We start from the raw sequence: 14,789 nt of genomic DNA on the forward strand, positions 1-14,789 counted from the left end.
GCTGCTTCCGCTGCTCAGCATGCATGTAGTCCTGTGTTGCAGCTTCCCCAGGTTGGTACCTCATTTTTAGGTACGCCTGGTGCTGCTCCTGACATGCTCTTCTACGCTCCTTATTGAACCAGGGTTGGTCCCCTGGCTTTAAGGTAATGGTAGAGTGAGGGATATTCAGGGCCATGAGGTTACAGATTGTGGTGGAATACAATTCTGTTGCTGCTGATGGCCCACAGTGCCTCATGGATGCCCAGTTTTGAGCTGCTAGATCTGTTCTGAATCTATCCCATTTAGCACGGTGGTAGTGCCACACAACACGATGGAGGGTGTCCTCAGTGTGAAGATGGGACTTTGTCTCCACAAGGACTGTGCCGTGGTTACTGCTACCAATGCAGTCATGGATTGATGCATCTGCAACAGGTAGATTGGTGAGGACGAGGTCAAGTAAGTTTTTCCCTCATGTTGGTTCTCTCACCACATGCCATAGGCCCAGTCTGACAGCTACGTCCTTCAGCACTCAGCCAGCAGAGGTGCTACTGAGCCACTCTTGGTGATAGGACCCGGATTGCCATTTTCAATCGGAACTGGTTACAGCCTGCACAGTGCAGGCTCCGATCAGTTCCATGGGCAATGGAAGAGACGAGGCCCAGCTAAAGTTAGTCTTCAATTGCTATTGTGGGCTCCTCCAAGATCCACAAACATAATCTGGGCCGCTGCTGCCCCTGTACTCCCCACTCTCCACGATTGCAACCCCCCTCCACTCCACCCCCCGGCAACTTACCGTCCCAATGGCAGCTCCTGCTCTCTTCCTTTGCCGAATCCGGCAAGCTGAGTGGGGATGTCTATTTGGCGCTCTGCAGCTGGCCTGGCGAATAAAAATGAGGCCAGAGCCACCAACCCACAGGAGCCATTCGGTGCCGGAATAAGCGGTCGACCAGCACATTCCACCAGTCGCCCACCAACAGTCAAAATCTGCTCCCCTCTGTTATATCCCATTTTTTTGTGCTTTAACCATCATCATCATCATCATAGGCAGTCCCTCCGAATCGAGGAAGACTTGCCTCCACTCTAAAAGTGAGTTCTTAGGTGACTGAACAATCCAATACGAGAGCCACAGACTTTGTCACAGGTGGGGCAGATAGTCGTTGAAGGAAAGGGTGGGTGGGACTGGTTTGCCACACGCTCTTTCCGCTACCTGCGCTTGATTTCTACATGCTCTCGGCGATGAGACTCGAGGTGCTCAGCGTCCTCCCGGATGCACTTCCTCCACTTAGGGCAGTCTTTGGCCAGGGTCTCCCAGGCATCAGTGGGGATGTTGCACTTTATCAGAGAGGCTTTGAGGGTGTCCTTGTAATGTTTCCTCTGCCCACCTTTGGCTCACTTGCCGTGAAGTATTTCCGAGTAGAACTTTGGGAGTCTCGTGTCTGGCATGTGAACAATGTGGCCTGCCTAGCGGAACTGATCAAGTGTGGTCAGTGCTTCAATGCAGGGGATGTTGGCCTGGTCGAGCACACTGATGTTGGTGCGTCTGTCCTCCCAGGGGATTTGTAGGATCTTGCGGAGACATCATTGGTGGTATTTCTCCAGCGACTTGAGGTGTCTACTGTACATAGTCCATGTCTCTGAGCCATACAGGAAGACGGGTATTACTACAGCCCTGTAGACCATGAGCTTGGTGGCAGTTTTGAGGGCCTGGTCTTCGAGAACTCTTTTCCTCAGGCGGCCAAAGGCTACACTGGCGCATTGGAGGTGGTGTCAGATCTCATCGTCAATGTCTGCTCCCGAGGTATGGGAAATGGTCCACGTTGTCCACGATAACCACAACCACAGAAAACCACTCCCTCACGCGCCAGTGTGCTATTTTCCACATCCATTGGCCTCTCTGAGTGACAATGCAAACCTGGGCCATTCAGTGCTGCACAGGGTTCTGTTAGTGTTGTGGGCTGGACCATCCTAAGCTCGTTTGAGGTGTTGCCAACTCATGACTTTATTAACCATGTGTTGATTTTTGCCCGACTGTTTTAAGATCTGCAGTCACTAGGATGGTAAGAGGGAGAGTAAATTGTGCAAAACCAATAAAATATTCACAAAATCACAGTCACCGCAGATGGTGCATTTCACAATGGGCCCAAAAAGTAATTAGAGGGAGCGCTAAATTGGATCACTATCCAGGTTGTAGAGCAGAATGGATAATGTTCTCACTCACTGGCCCATCCAATGCTCCACTAACAAAGTGATGTCTGTCCACTTGAAGCTGTAACAAGAAACCAGCTAAACATCTTCAATTCAACTCAGGAACTGAGCCTCGAGCTATGGGTCAGCAAGAAGGGTGCTGCCGCCTTGCGCTTTCATCCAAGTCTGTTGTGTTGACAGAAAGAAAGATGATTTCCTTGAGCAAATTGCCTTTGCTATCAGCTGAAACCTGCAGCCCGACAGTGCCATGAATGGAGCAGTGTGCTCAGGATTAGCAGTTACTCCCCAACAGTGGTCTCGGGCACTGGAGATCACATGATATGTCCGCCACATTCTCCTAACATTGAAAGGCACAAAATCCCACTCAGTCAGACCGATGTGTACCGGCTAACATTAATAGATTAATAGACTGAATAACGCACAGAGGCAATGATACACTGCAAGATGGAATTATAGTTCCCAAAATTCCAATTCCTGTGGTCTTCTTCTGGAGGTTCAGCAGGGCAGGAATCGCACTCACCTCATGGTCCCACCAGAAGTTGTGGAATTGGCTCCCTTCACTATAGTTAGGGGGAATAAAGTGGGAATGTGGTCTCATTTGTCCCGAGAAGTCACTGGGGGAGGGAGGGAGGGAGGGGTGGAGGGAGGGGTGAAGGGGTGGAGGGACGATTGAAGGGGGGTTGGGGAGATGGTGGAGGGGGGGTTGGTGGAGGGGGGTGGAGAGGGGCGGTTGGAGGGGGGTTGGGGGGATGGTGGAGGGGGGGTGGAGTGGAGGTGGGTGGAGGGGAGTGGTGGGGGGTGGAGGGAGGGGGGAGGGAGGGGAAGCAGAGGAAATAGTTCTGAAGGGCATCGCTGCAAGATTTAAAACTGGACGGCATCTAAAGCAAAACCATTGGGCAGAAAGGTGCAGACGTGATTCCAAGGCGAACTGGTAAAAGTACAAAGTAGAAAAGCAAAGAGGTAATGCTATACCTGGACCAGTCATCACTCCCTGGGCAGAATCCTGGCCCAATCATTGTTTTTATAATCTGTCCAATTTTCGTGTCATGGACTGTAAATCAGGCGGGGCTTACAAAGTGCAAGATATCCACTCCATCAGGTTACTGCCCAGGAAGTGAAGATGGGAACTTACCCCATTGTGTCCCGTTTTGGGTGCCTTACTTTACTGTGGAAATCACAACCCTGGAGATGGTGCAGGAGAGATTCACAATGATGATCCCAGGGAGAGAGGAATTAGTTATGAGGAGATGTGAGAAAAACTGGTCTCTTTTAGTTAGAACAAATAAGGTTAAGAGGTGATCTAATATAAGTATTCAAATTGATGAAAGGTTGTGACACAGTAAATTGGGATACAATATTTTGAGTTTGTAACCAGAGGGCATAAATTCAAGATCAACATTGAAAGAACGAAAGGCGAGATTAGGGTTGTTAGAACATGGAGTGTCCTAGCAGGAACAGCGAAGGAAGCAGAATCTGTAATAGGGAAATGTGTAACTATTTGCGAAAGGAAAATTTAAATGGATAGGGAGAAAGAGCAGGGGGCCAGGAATAAGGGAGATCGCTCCTTCAGAGAGCTGGCACAGGGTGATGGGCCTCCATCTGTGCTGCAAAATAGTACCATTCTACGATAATGAATATTATCCCATACTATAGTCTCTGGAAACTTATTGCCAATGTTTGATTGTTGGACATATATATCTTTTTTCTGTTTACATTGGTAAAAATGCTCTGGCACAACTTCTATATCCAAGGATGTTTAAAGGATGCTTGTCGGGACGTCCCTCAGCATTCCAGGAGGTCTTTTCGGCATTGAATTCCGCTGTCAGTAGAACTCCTGAAAACAATACATTTAGTATCAGTCTACAGAGGGTTAAAACCCTTCTTTTTATAACATAGTTCTTATGCACATTAATAAGCAACAGGGAATGTTTGGCTGAAACAGTCTTTTGTAGACTATCATTGAGCAATGTGGCACATAAATGATGCAAGCTTCCAGTATACAAGTTTGTAACTCTAGCCAGTCCTAAAGCCTGTGGTGGCAGTTTTCCAAATTGAAAGAGATTGGTATGCACTGCGGCCTTTTTGAAAAATAGGTGCACGTACTCATTCCTGGGCACGAGGTCCTGCACTTGATTAGCTCCGCTGACATGGTCACTGACAGATTGGTCCTTGCTGTCCCGGACAGTCACCTAATGGCAGCATTGGCGCAGTGTAACGATGCAAAGTCTGACACTTTTTTTCTGATTCTACCGCGACCTAACCAGTGGTAACATTTATTTTAGCTTACAGTTATGTGGAGCCAGAGGGAGCAAGAGTGCTCCTCCTGCTCCCCAGCATTACTGTGGGTCGTTGCTGGCCTGTGAACACCCTCCTCTCCCAGCCCTCCCAGTACTTAATGGTACCGGCGAGGCAGGCGACCCACGTTGGTCCCGCGGGAAGTGGCAAGCTGCCTCTGGAAGTGCGACAGGCCCCGGCACCTTGTCGCCACCATTAAGGTGAGGGCCGAGGTCCAATTTAAGGATAAGAACATAAGAAATAGGAGCAGGAGTAGGCCATATGGCTTCTCGAGCCTGCTCCTCCATTTAATACGATCATGGCTGATCCAATCATGGACTCAGGTCCACTTCCCCGCCCACTCTCCATAACCCCTTATCCGCTTATCGTTTAAGAAACTGTCTACCTCTATCTTAAATTTATTCAATGTCCCAGCTTCCACAGCTCTCTGAGGCAGCGAATTCCACAGATCCACAACCCTCAGAAAAGAAATTTCTCCTCATCTCAATTTTAAATGGGCGGCCCCTTATTCTAAGATTATGCCTTCTAGTTCTAGTCTCCCCCATCAGTGGAAACATCCTCTCTGCATCCACCTTGTCAAGCCCCCTCATAACCTTATACGTTTTAATAAGATTACCTCTCATTCTTCTGAATTCCAATGAGTAGAGGCCCAACCTACTCAACCTTTCCTCATAAGTCAACCCCCTCATCTCCAGAATCAATCTTGTGAACCTTCTCTGAACTGCCTCCAAAGCAAATATGTAAACCAAAACTGCACGCAGTACTCCAGGTGTGGCCTCACCAGTACCTTGTACAACTGTAGCAAGAAATCCCTACTTTTATGCTCCATCCCCTTTGCAATAAAGGCCAAGATTCCATTGGCCTTCCTGATCACTTGCTGTACCTGCATACTAATCTTTTGTGTTTCATGCATCAGGACCCCCAGGTCCTGCTGTATTGCAGCACTTTGCAATCTTTCTCCATTTAAATAATAACTTGCTCTTTGATTTCTTTCTGCCAAAGTGCATGACCTCACACTTTCCAACATTATACTCCATCTGCCAAATTTTTGCCCACTCACTTAGCCTGTCTATGTCCTTTTGCAGCTTTTTTATGTCCTCCTCACACATTGCTTTTCCTCCCATCTTTGTATCATCAGCAAACTTGGCTACGTTCCACTCAGTCCCTTCTTCCAAGTCGTTAATATAGATTGTAAATAGTTGGGGTCCCAGAACTGATCCCTGCGGCACCCCACTAGTTACTGATTGCCAACCCGAGAATGAACCATTTATCCTGACTCTCTGTTGTCTGTTAGTTAACTAATCCTCTATCCATGCTAATATATTACCCCCAACCCCGTGAACTTTTATCTTGTGCAGTAACCTGGGGCCGATAACCTGGGGCCGATAACCTGGGGCTGATAACCTGCATCATTACTGCCCAGTAGTCAGGCAGTAACCAATCTCTATCCCAAACAAGCCAAAGGTTTTTGATGTTAGACTGGTCATCTCAGGTTAACAACAGGACGATAGAAGGTATTGAGTATCCGACTAATAAGCAGGTGCTGACACAATCGTCCAGGTCTCACATACCTGCTAATGATTGGACGATATCTAATTCATTTAGCTCCTCGAACAAAGTGCTGAAAACCCGAATAATGTCCGGATCAACCTAGCCCCCCAGATAATTATCTCTGACCTGCACTTTGTATTTTGTTAAGGAATTACATGGAGGGGATTTTAACTATGGTGGTTATCATAACAATTAGCGTCCTAATGAAATGTGAATTAGGTCCTTTTAAATTGAATTTCACCTTTAGATTTGAAGTCTCCAGCACGGGTTACCCAGGGCTCCTGAATCTCGCCAGTGAACTGGAGGTGAGATTGAGCCACAGTTCAGGTGGGTAGTTAAAGTTGTGATTGCCCCATCTGAATGAAAGCTCAATTATTGCAGCTGCTCTCAGTTCCATCTGGGAAATGTTAGACAGAGAGTTGTTGTGTTCGTGTAGCTTTTTTTCAAAACTTTGGAGCCTTTCAAACTGACAGGATCAGGATGGGAGGTGCGTTGGATGTGTCTGAGAGCACATCAGAAGAAGAAGATCATTAACATCCACGACAACAATGATGTGCTGTGGGGGACACCAAGTGCATAGGAGGGGCGTGTACAGGAACAGGGTGTACAGGAGGGAGAGGCATAGGAGGGAGGTGTACAGGAGGAGGGTGTACAGGAGGGGGGTATACAAGAGGGGGGTGTATAGGAGGGAGGGGCACAGGAGGGAGGTGTACAGGAGGAGGGTGTACAGGAGGGGGGTGTACATGTGGGAGGTGTACAGGAGGGAGATGCACAGGAGGGAGGTGTACAGGAGGGAGGTGTACAGGAGGGAGGTGTACAGGAGGGAGGTGAACAAGAGGGAGGTGCTCAAGGGAGAGGGGCACAGGAGGGGGTGCACAGGAAGGGAGTGTATAGAAGGGAAGTGCATAGGAGGGAGGTGTAAAGGAGGGGGTTGTACAGGAGGAAGGTGTACAGGAGGGGGGTGTGCAGGAGAGGGGTGTGCAGAAGCGGGGTGCATAGGAGGGGGGTGCATAGGAGGGGCATGTGCAGGAAAGGGGTGTACAGGAGGGGGGTGTACAGGAGGTGGGTGTACAGGAGGGGGGTGTACAGGAGCGGGGGTGTACAGGAGGGGGGTGTGCAGGAAGGGGGTGTACAGGAGGGGGGTGTACAGGAGGCGGGTGTACAGGAGGGGGGTGTGCAGGAAGGGGGTGTACAGGAAGTGGGTGTACAGGAGAGGGGTGTACAGGAGAGGGGTGTACAGGAAAGGGGTGTACAGAAGAGGAGTGTAAAGGAGGTGGTGTACAGGAGCGGGGTGTACAGGAGAGGGTCCGAGGTTGCAGAAGGCACGTCCCCTGAGATAACAATAACCAGAATGGGGCAGCTCACAGATTTGCCTCTCTGGTTGGATTCCCTCAGGTACAGGGTGCCATTGATTACACACACGTAGAAATCCGAGCAACACCTCAGCAACCAGGAGTTTTCATCAACTGCAAAGGATATTCTTCCATCAGTGAGCAGCTGGTGTGCAACCACAAGAAGAGGTTCACGCAGGTGTGTGCCGGATTCACTGGGGACTGTTATGATTCATTCATACCGCAGCTGCCCATCGCACTGCATCTCCCGTACCACCGGCTCACCAACTTTTAAATAGGAACAACCGCCAATATATTGAATGCGCCCCGCAGCCCCTTAAAGGAGACGCGCACTCAAAAACAAATGAATAGGAACATTGTGCAGTCCAACATTCCAAAGCGCTGCGGGATATATTTGGCATCGGAATCAGCCACGAGGGCCTTCTTCACAGGCTACTATCTGCGGATACCACAGTCACACTGCAGAAGCCATCGCCATGAGCCAGGCATTCATGACCTCGACCTGCGGCTCTAGGCGGATGACTCTTCCTCAGGACTCAAACCCGGTAAATACTGTGCACAGAGTGGCGCCTTTTAGAGGCTGGACTGTAGAACGTGAATCTCCTCAGGGGAGAGAGAACAGGCCCCCGAGTCCCTTAACTCAGAGTCCGCCGAAGGGGTCTAATTGAGTAGCACCATGCTGGCGTTGCAGAGGGACTCACAGGGCTCACCAGTGTTGCTTTAAAGACTGTGTGTGTAAAGGCTGCAGCACAAAGGGCCACCTCCAGCGAATGTGTAAAAGAAATATGACTCACTGTGTTGATGAAGAGTCTGCAGATGGCCATGAATCCAGCGCGGATTACAAAGCGATAGTCAGAAAGGCAGCTCAGCCCCACGATGAGGTATATAGCATGTTTACCTGCACCACAGAATGTTCCCTGTTGAGGATGGAAGTCGAGATAAATGGCGTTCCAATCTTCCTGGAAGTGGACACAGGGATGAGCCAGTCAGTAATGAATCAAGAAGCCTTTGAGAGGTTATGGGACAATCAGGTTGAACAACCCAAGTTGGTCCCGGTTCAGGCAAAGCTGCGCACCTACACCGATGAAATCATCGCAGTCATGGGTAGTGCGGATGTAAAGGTACTCCATGATGGCGCGGTGCACAAGTTACCTCTGTGGATTGTTGCAGGTGATGGACCAACACTATTCAGAAGAAGGTGGATGGAGAAAATCGATTGGAGTTGGGAAGATTTCATCCCTCCAGTGATCGACATCCCCCGCGCTCAGAGGCAAAGCAAGCCCCAACCTGAGGGTGGACCCGGCACCAGAGAGCAGACCAGCACAGCACCCGAGGCACAGACCGCTCAGCACGACTGCGTGGAGATGATCCAGCTGAGACGACCCGAACGCACCTTCCAGGCTCCAGTGGCAGGACTCCGCAGGACGAAAGTCGGATCCAAAGGTGATGTCCCAGTCTCTGTGGCAGAACCCGGGGAGAAGAGGATCACAGCAGCCGACATCGTGGATGGGAGAAAGATGGCGCCCAAACCACGAGGTGTTGTGCTGAAGGAAAAGATGGTGGCGGCCAGACCACGAGGTGCAGCGCTAATGGAGCAACACATGGCACCAAACGGAGAAGAGGATTGGGGTAAAGATAGCAAGGCTCTCTTAAAGGAGGCCTGCAACCCACCACACTTAAAGGGACAGGTCCACATTCTCAATCAATCTAATAGCAACTCTGAGTTAAATATAAAGCTTGTAATTGATGATCAGAGTTTTATACATGCAATAAGCAAAGAAAAGTCGTGCGATTGCGATTGGAGCTACATTTTATCTAAAATGAGTAATGAATCGTTGTGCGAAGTAGGATTTCAATGCATTCAGTTAATGTAGCGGGCAAACACCCGTCAGGAGCTCACAGAGCCAGCGAGCTACCCAATGCTGTAGTCTGCGTCCCTGGGACCAGAGTGATGCATCATGGAGTGTGGCCACAAGCAGCTAATATAGACAAGCTGCAGAGCAAGCGATCTCAGGAGGGCAACGGCACTGGAATCGGTACCCTGTTGCTGATTGGCTCCACCTCTCAGGCATCCGACGGCACCGACTGCCACGAGCCTGAAAGATTAAACCGCGATAAGGCGCAGCGCCCAGACCCTATCGTCACCAAGGCTACACCCGGGAACAAAGGGTCACCCGCAACGGTTTTCCCAAATGGGACCGGGACCAGCCAGGATCCCAAACCAAATAACAACCAGGCAAGAGAGTCAGCAGTTCCCTGCGCACTGCCAGGCGACTGCTCCTCAGGGAGCTGCAGCAACCCAGGGCGCAAGGAAACGAGAGGGAGGTCACAGGCATCTGTAAACCTGCCCGACGCTAGGAGCATCGGCAAAGGCCCCGAGAGCAGGCAACTTGAGCCAACCGGGTTCCCACTGCCAGCACTGGGCACCGCGCCGCCACCAGACTACCTGGACATCATCCAGCAGTTCTGGCACTAGTTTGTCCTCACACACCGGTGCTGACACCAGCACTGATTCCCAGTATGTATCATGAATGTACATCACCCGTCAAATGTACTTGCCTCACAACTCTACCACAAATGTAATGATGTAAATGCAATTTTTTTTTTCTGGACTTGAATCTATATGAATGTAATGAGCCACCGCCATGATCTATATGTGGAGGGCAGGGTAGAGAATGGACTGGTCATGGACTCACAAACAAACCACCAGCATCTCTACTGCCAACGAAACACCACCTACTCACCCAAGATGGAAACGACCCTCCAAGTGTCAACCAGATAGATTATGCCCAGAGCACAGTCAATGCATGAAGGCGATTTGCACTCAGGACTTGGGGGAGAGTGATGTCATGTATCCAGACATGTTTACTGCTTGTACTGTTACATGATGTGCCACCAGAGGGCACTACTATGGGAAACTTGTACACCAGCTGTATGGTCACTCAGGTGTGCCACCAGAGGGCACTGCAGTGGGAGATTTGTAGGTTACCTGCACAGCTGTGCCAGGCCTAGTATAAAAGGCAGGCTACCATGTGTGATACTCACTCTGGAGTTATATTAAATGGACTAAGGTCACGACAGTTCAAGTGCAATACATTGCCTCGTGGAGTCATTATCAGAGCATCTAAAGACATAACAATTTGGACCTGCCCCAGGTCAGTGCTGTCTGCTCTCTGCAGTTACAAAAACTGTGTCCACACGAAGTCCAAAAGTTTAAGTTTTTGCTGTGGAGTTTTCGCCGAATATTGCAGCTATTGCGAGGTGTGTGCACGGCCCGCTTGTCAGTATCTGGCTAGGTTGCTGATGCACCTCGAGCACAATGCTTCTGCTGCTCACCTCCTCAGCTACCTCCAACCACGCCTTTTTCGTGCGAGCCACGGGTTTCTTCCTCCCATTTACTGTGGGGAAAATATGTCCCTGCTGCTGCACCCTGCGAAAATTCCAGTGCTGCAGCATTGAATCTGGGCGTTGTCCTTGCTCTGAGGAGCATCCATTGTGAACGCCTTTCCATTTCTACATTGTTTCTTTACACGGAGTTGAGATTGCCTCATGCTGGTACGCATCACGCCCCTGTGCAGCTTGTAAATGCTAAACTTGGAAATCAAAATTTATTGTTTCCATTCAGTTGCGATCGCAGATCACGACCCACTAACTTTATTTCTGGGTTTCGCCCACACAATTGCACCCCCACTCACATTAATGGCTGCCTTCACATTACTATCGGGGCCACTGTTTCCATTTAGACTTTAGCTGTTTCAGAACTGTATAAGATATAATACAGAAAACACCCTAATCTGTGCTTTCCTTTCTCCTAAGTATATATATACTCCTTTAAAATAAATAGTTAATCGTTAACCAAAGCGCATGACTGCCCTGTTGGTGATGCGAGCTGACAAAGTCTGTTATTGTGCTTTTTGTGCCCCAGGGTAAGCTAACTTTGGAACACGGTGAACTGTCTATCTCAGATTCAAACTGAAAAGCCTTTCACCAGCTCCCAGTCTGGGCTCCCAGATACTACAGGGATACACAACATGTTACAGGGCAATACTACTTATAATTTGCTCAACGCAGACAAAAACCTTCCCGGGACGCTCTGCACCATTAGAATCTGGGGGAATTTTGTGCTTGGTATTCTCTTGGGTTCAGTGTTACTGTTCACTCCAATTAGGGTTGCCAACCCTGGTTGGCTATATTCCTGGAGGTTTCATCACATGACTTCTCACTTCCGACCGCCCCATCCAGTCAAACAGCCTTTTCCTCACCATCTGCAATATCTTTTATAACTAATAAACCAAAGTGTTCAAAGAAAATGACAAAAATACACATCTTTTTTACATCCCATGATTTTTCTCCCAGTTGCTTGTTGCAATGCCTGGGAGATTAATGTTTTGTTCCTGGAAACTTCAAGACAATTCTGGAGGGTTGGCAACCCTAACTCCCATCAGCAGACTTCATGTCCCCTATAATTCAGACTGCACCTTTTTCTGCCCAATATCTTGTTAAATGAATGCAGGGCTCAGAGAGTGTAACAGAGAAGTCTTGCTCCAAATACCTGAAATAAGGCACGTGCCCATGTTTACTGAAAAATACTCGATCAAGATTTGTAACGTTTGTAAATAGAGCCATCAACTGAGCAATGCTCCTTGGTTATAAAACAAATAATAGATGAGTTATAGTTTCCCTCTGGGGACACTCAGCATGGCCCCCGTAAGTCTGTGAGATGGGGGGTTTCACCCATCAAGTTGCCAATCAAAGATAGGAAACTCCCATGCAGCTACCTTAACCGAGCTCCGCATTGTGTGAATGGAAGGACACCTGGACTTAGGTCATAGGACCCCGATTTCCGAATTAAAAGGGACCTATTGCCTAAATCAGATGGGCCATTTGGACGCCCGATGGCAGCCACCTGTTAATTTGATGCCAGACACATTGCTGGTGTTAATGGGATGGTAAGGCTACTGATCCCATTTCTGGGCCATTACCTCACCATTAATATCAGACGATGCCACTCAAAATTGACCCTAAATAATTTTTAACGTGTTACATTTTCACTCTCTAACCAAACTTTCCAAATGTCTTCGAGCTCAATAAAGAAAGACTTGCATTTATGTAGCACCTTTCACGACCACAGGGCGTCCCAAAGCGCTTTACAACCAATGAAGTATTTTTTGAAGTGTAGTCACTATTGAAATGCAGGTAATATAGCAACTAATTTGCGCACAGCAAGCTCCCACAAACAGCAATGTGATAATGACCAGACTGTTTTAGTGATGTTGATTGAGGGTTAAATATTGGCAAGGACTCTGGGGATAGCTCCCCTGCGCTTCTTTGAAATAGTGCCATGGGATCTTTTATGTCCACCTGTGAGAACAAACGAGGCCTTGGTTTAACGTCTCATCCAAAAGACAGCACCTCCGACAGTGGTGCACTTCTTCAGCACTGCACTGGAGTGTCAGCTAGACTTTTTTGTGCTCAAGTGTCTGGAGTAGTTCTTGAACCCACAACCTGCTGACTCAGAGGCAAGGGTGTATGGTATATATTCCACCACACTCCAAATGTATGCCAAATACAGTGATACTTTGAAGGGTCAGGAAATGAGCCACTTGTGGCAGAGCACCAAATCTCTATCCTGCCACAGTCTCTCGGTCAATGGTGACCCCGAGGGTGCTTATTGTGGGAAACTCAGTGATGCACTGAAAGTGAGTGAGTTACTTGTTGTAGCTAGTTATTTCCTGGTACTTTTGTGGTGCAACTGTTACCTGCCAGTTGTCAGACCAAGTCTAGATGTTGTCCAGCTCCTGCTGTAAGCTGGCATCAGCAGCTTCAATATCAGAGGAGTTATGAACATAGCTGAACACACACTGGGCTCAATTTTCCCCACTGCCGTTTTTTGGTGCATTACCAGAGTTACGCATGTTTTTTTGGCCCTGACTACTTCAAAAAACAGCAGCAAGTTTCCCCATTCTATTTTTTGAAATTGGCGCTGCGCAGCCTGTCCATTAGCTTCGGGGGGAGGTGGAGCCTAATGTTTGCGCTGAAAAACGATGCCTCCCCCCTTCTGTGCATGCGCGAAAAAAGGAACGTTTTTGACGTGATTGCTATGGGCGTGCATGCCCAGTGCAGCTCCCAATCTGCATTCGGCCATTTTTAAAGAGCCTGTTGTGTGTGAGAGCTTTAATTCTCATTGGAAAAATTAGAGCTGCAATACAAAATGCAACACAGCTCAAGGACCAAGAATTTCTTGCAGGATGAAGTGGAGGCATAGGTTATTGTGATTACATAGAAACATAGAAACATAGAAAATAGGTGCAGGAGTAGGCCATTTGGCCCTTCGAGCCTGCACCGCCATTCAATGAGTTCATGGCTGAACATGCAACTTCAGTACCCCATTCTAGCTTCCTCGCCATACCCCTTGATCCCCCTAGTAGTAAGGACTACATCTAACTCCTTCTTGAATATATTTAGTGAATTGGTCTCAACATCTTTCTGTGGTAGAGAATTCCACAGGTTCACCACTCTCTGGGTGAAGAAGTTTCTCCTCATCTCGGTCCTAAATGGCTTACCCCTTATCCTTAGACTGTGACTCCTGGTTCTGGACTTCCCCAACATTAGGGAACATCCTTCCTGCATCTAACCTGTCTAAACCCGTCAGAATTTTAAACGTTTCTATGAGATCACCTCTCATTCGTCTGAACTCCAGTGAATACAAGCACAGTTGATCCAGTCTTACTTGATATGTCAGTCCCACCATCCCGGGAATCAGTCTGGTGAACCTTCGCTGCACTCCCTCAATAGCAAGAACATCCTTCCTCAAGTTAGGAGACCAAAACTGTACACAATACTCCAGTTTTGGTCTCCTAATCTGAGGAAGAACGTTCTTGCTATTGAGGGAGTGCAGCGAAGGTTCACCAGACTGATTCCCGGGAGAGACTGGATCGACTGGGCCTTTATTCACTGGAGTTTAGAAGGATGAGAGGGGATCTCATAGAAACATATAAAATTCTGATGGGTCTGGACAGGTTAGATGCAGGAAGAATGTTCCCGATGTTGGGGAAGTTGGCGACACAGTCTAAGGATAAGAGGTAAGCCATTTAGGACTGAGATGAGGAGAAACTTCTTCACTCAGAGAGTGTTAACCTGTGGAATTCAGTACTGCAGAAAGTTGTTGATGCCAGTTCGTTGGATATATTCAAGAGGGAGTTAGATGTGGCCATTATGGCGAAAGGGATCAAGGGGTATGGAGAGAAAGCAGGAAAGGGGTACTGAGGTGAATGATCAGCCATGTCTTATTGAATGGTGATGCAGGCTCCAAGGGCCGAATGGCCTACTCCTGCATCTATTTTCTATGTTTATATGTTTACTAAAAGTTAAGTACTGCGTGGGCTAGCCATGCTTCGGTTCATGAGG

This window comes from Pristiophorus japonicus, chromosome 6, assembly GCF_044704955.1.
Source record: "Pristiophorus japonicus isolate sPriJap1 chromosome 6, sPriJap1.hap1, whole genome shotgun sequence".
NCBI lineage: Eukaryota > Metazoa > Chordata > Chondrichthyes > Pristiophoridae > Pristiophorus > Pristiophorus japonicus.